Consider the following 4,495-nt stretch of genomic DNA (forward strand, 5'->3'; position numbering starts at 1 on the left):
AGTGTCTAAACTGATGTACATGCCCTAATTGCTCTACGGATAGCCAAACCAAAGCCAGATAATTACTCCTATGGGGCACCTGCCTCCCGGGGGATTCGCGGGCGAGAGTGCCCTTCGCGCCTTTCATTTGGCGGTGGCGTGCCATCGGGGATCTTCGCGTCGTCCGATCTGTCCGGGCAGCGTGCCTCAGGGTTCCGTGACGGGTGGACCGGGCGTGATCGTAGGCCGTCAGCGGGTGGTTTCGTCTGCATTGGAGTGCGTCCTCTTGGCATCAGGGGAGTCCGTACCTGCCTGTCGGCGTCTTCGGCCACGGGGCTGGTTCATGCGCCTCCCTGGAGTTCTTCACAACATCTGATCTACCTGGACGTCGAGCACCCGTGCAGCCTGCCTCTGTGTTCATGATGGTTAGTGTTAAACCTAAATAATTTTTGTGGTTATTAGGGAATAATCCCCGCTCCTTTCTAGATGTACAGTTGCACACTTCCAGCAACCGTCACGTCGGTTCCTGGAATGGCATCTCTATGGACCATCGTGTCCCTCCGAGGCAACTGTTCCCATTGTATATAAGTGCTCATTCATCGTCAATAAAGTGTGGTTCGAGTCATTTGTTCCTTTGTCTCTCTCGATACAATTCTATTCATCACACATTATCAGCACGCTCCCGACTGAGCGATTCCAGCGTGGAGAGCCCTTCCCCGGCGGCGGCGGCCAAGGCCACGGCTCTCATCCGACCCTCTGCAGCGACTCCCTCCGCCAACGGCGGCGCCCATATCGACGGTCTTCGTCAGCACGGTCGTCTATGACGACAACGCTCTCGGGCGTGGCGGCACCGGAGCGGCCAAGGACAAGGCCATCCAACCTTCCAGCGCGGGCGGACCATGAGCGGCCGTGGTGGCTGTAGCGGCGACGCCCTCGGGCGTGGAAAACGGCGGCCCTCACCCCGGCAGAAGAGCTTCCATGCGGCAACCTCGCCTCGTGAATGAAGAACAGGGCATTGGCGTCCATCTATCTGGAAAGATCGAGAGGAAAATCAAGGGATCAAGGAATTAATCGGAGTCATACCTTGATTTCATTGCTACAAGGTGCTTCTTTCCGATTTATTAACGCATATACTAATTGCTATCTGAAATTAGTACCTGTAGCCCTCGTCATTGCAGCGCACGCATCGGCTGCCCTCAGCCATGCGACAACACAGAGGCATCGAGCCCTTGACGCACCAGCGGCCGGCGTCGGCGAAGACGACTAGCGCAGGGCCGCGCCTCACGCCCTCGTCGCCACGCGGTCGTCCGCGCTGCTGGACTCGCGCCCTCCGCGCCGCCGTGGCAACAAGCGGCAATGACCTCCGGCCGGCAAGCTTATCTCAAGTGGCCGCGACGGCGTTGGTGGTTTGCTACGAATCAATCGATTGGGTTTTAACCACACGAACAGATAGAGAGATAGTGAATCTTATCCTTTTGTGACACTTCAATTTAGTCTTCCAACTTTATTGTATGTCCGGATAAGCCCTTGCATTTCTTCCGTTGGGACCTCTGGCTTGACGTGTCTTGCGGATTAGTCCATAGATTATTCTGTACGATGCAAATCAGCCTACGGCTTACTGTAAGTTGCAGTTTAGGCTTTCTCTCTACTGCAAATTTTACTTTGAAAGATCTCATATCTCTTTATATCACATTTACAATATGTAAATGATGATTTCAGATATACTTTGTGAAAATGGGACATGTTCAATGTATTTGCTCTCTAGCAATTCCTATAACATGTTATGCATTGCCATTGAGATTACGTTTTCTCGCACAACAATATTGATTTGCGATTGAGGAAAAAATCTCACAAAATAATTGAAGTTGAGATCGATTTTCTCTCGCAAAATATTAGTTCACTTCACTAAATTATCTTGCAATTTGATACAAGATCTCATTTAATTTGAGATCTATACAATTCAAGTTTTTCACTTGAGCATCAAGTTTGCAACATCATTAGTGTTCATTGCAATAGTAGTGTATATCTATTGAGTATCGAGATGTATTCAGATCTTAAGTTGATGTAACATATTTTCACGTTTATCACGTGTTGAGATTGATTATGTCCATTTACAATTGAGATTTATTAATCTCTTACAAAGTTAAATTCAGTACCTCTACAATACTGTTTCTCCATTGAGTACAAGGTATTCCGGAATATTTTCATGATGTGTCTATTCCATGTTCCCACATGTCGAGGTTAATACGTCTATTTGCAATTGAGATTTCCAATTTCTCGCAAACACGGATGCAAAATTCAAGGTGATTTCTTCAAATTGATGCTTGAGATCACAAGGTAGTCATATGGATCTACTGCCTACACATATTATCGATGACTATTGATAAAGCCTATATTTTGTCGTTTAGACATTATGATTGCTTTACAAAGTGCTCTCCCACACATTTTACTAAGTCATGACATAAGACATCAGGAGTAAGTATCTACTGATTTCATCAGATTATACTCTCTATGCTGCGGATCTAATCTATTTTGGAGATTATCTTCATGGTGTCATACTTAGCAATTTGAGATTCACACTAATGGGTACAAGCCAACTTCTTGAAATACCCATTGATTTTGCTAAGTTCATCACAACATCAACCATGATGGTCTTTAGTTTACTGGTTGTAAATTAATTATCTCTGGTTTACCCATAGAGGTAACATATGACTATAGAGTTTAAGGCATTCGCCCTCAATGGCCACCACTGCCCTATCTGGGCCATGGACATCATGATCGCTCTTGTGTCTCGTGGGATAGTGTGTGCAATCCTGGATTCATCTCTAGTCAGGATCACACCGCTAACAGAAAAATGGTGTCTTATATATCATAAGGCATTAGATTCAGATCTCAGCATCTGGTTATTCAGTATCAGCAATTCATGGGATACAATGAACCTCAAGGGCAAAGGTTTGAATCTTACTTCAACCTTAAATCCGACATCACTAGCTGTGACGGAACCCTATGGGCATGGAGAATGTGATGGTTGAATATGCCTCAACCGATAGTTTTGGAGACTATGAATAGTCTTTCAATCTCCTGAGTGGTCAATATAATTAATGTCCATTTACGATGTTGTGACAACAACATAAGTATTGTTGTCAACATATATTATATATCACAATATATTATATCAACACTTTGGTACAAATACATTTGTATGTATTATATATATCTGACGGTGATTTTCATATTGAGAATCTTCATGTCTATATATAGATTTCTACGAGGGTCAATCCGATGAAAAATGATATGTGCCTTGTGGACATATGCACCACAAACTCTATACTCAGGGAAGTCCAATGTTTCCACTCTCATTGAGAGCAAGGAGATATTTTAAAATCGCTAGACGCGATGAGGTATTTGTTGGCTCAACTCGAGTCATATTTACTATCCCTGTGGATACTCGAGTAACGTTAGGATGCTTTATTGCTTCCCAGGTTTAACTCGTACCCTACTAAACTATGGAGGTATCCATCAAAGTAGTTTCCATAGTGAAACTTATGATGACAACAAAGAGAAATAACTTCTCTTTACCATATGCAACGAATATGGCAAGCACATTCTTTGTGTATCATCTGGATTGTACTACACATACGACACAACCCGTACCACATGTTGCGTACGAGATAGTTTTCCAGAGTGTCTTGTACATGACAAACTTGACATGCTTGCTTTGGTCATCGAGACATTGGGTTGAAACCAAAACTATCAGCAATTCCAATAGTTTATGACTATTATGATGCTAAATTCTAACAACATTTGGATTTTATGTGCACTATAAGTGACACAGGGAAGCTAATTTTAAGGCTCGCACACCTTAAAGTCTACGCTGAACCACTCAGACTCCTTGAATGCATCAAGTTGAGGTAAGTGGCTCTTCCCATCCATTGACTAGACTATTCAAGTATTCCATGGTTCTAAGGGCCAGTTCTTTTGGGTGGCTTAAAAAATAAACTGCCTCTCCCCAACTTAAAAAATAAGTTGCCTCTTAAGTATGTGCTTTATTCACACAAAACCATTGGCTCATTATCTTGACATCGATTTCAAGAAAATTGAATGGATAACATTGCAGAATTCTCCTTGAGTGCCTTCTCTACGGCCCTTGGATTGAAGTTTAGCAATTTGTCCTAATATCTAGACTCAAAATGCTTTGGTAGAATCCTATCCAAAGAGTTAAGCTCATTGCATTATCTTTACTTTGAAATTGCAACTTACCAACTTTACGTTGGAGCATGCAGTTTTACATGCTCATGACAGAACCGCATAATATCATTCCCCTCTCTCTTTGATATGTCGATATCTACCAAGTATTTCCTATCTGCGGTAATTCGGTTGCATACCGTTATCACTACTCGACATACATCATTGGCCCCTCAACATATAGTTGGGATCTATGTGAGGAATAACTGTATTTCTGTCAATACCTCGAGCCCCTCGCATGGGGAGTTATTCAAGGCCAGTATGCCGATTC

The 4,495-nt window shown here is 43.5% G+C and overlaps 1 long non-coding RNA gene across 1 annotated transcript; it reads right to left on the reverse strand.

Moving 5' to 3' along the window:
• Window positions 1-538: 538 nt before the first annotated feature.
• Window positions 539-2,160, reverse strand: LOC123069744 (uncharacterized). Its single transcript, XR_006432805.1, has 2 exons — window positions 1,137-2,160; window positions 539-1,009 (listed from the first exon to the last, which is right to left on the reverse strand). It is a non-coding gene; the product is annotated as an uncharacterized lncRNA (long non-coding RNA).
• Window positions 2,161-4,495: the final 2,335 nt, after the last annotated feature.

The sequence above is a fragment of the Triticum aestivum genome, chromosome 3B (assembly GCF_018294505.1).
Source record: "Triticum aestivum cultivar Chinese Spring chromosome 3B, IWGSC CS RefSeq v2.1, whole genome shotgun sequence".
NCBI classification, from domain to species: domain Eukaryota; kingdom Viridiplantae; phylum Streptophyta; class Magnoliopsida; order Poales; family Poaceae; genus Triticum; species Triticum aestivum.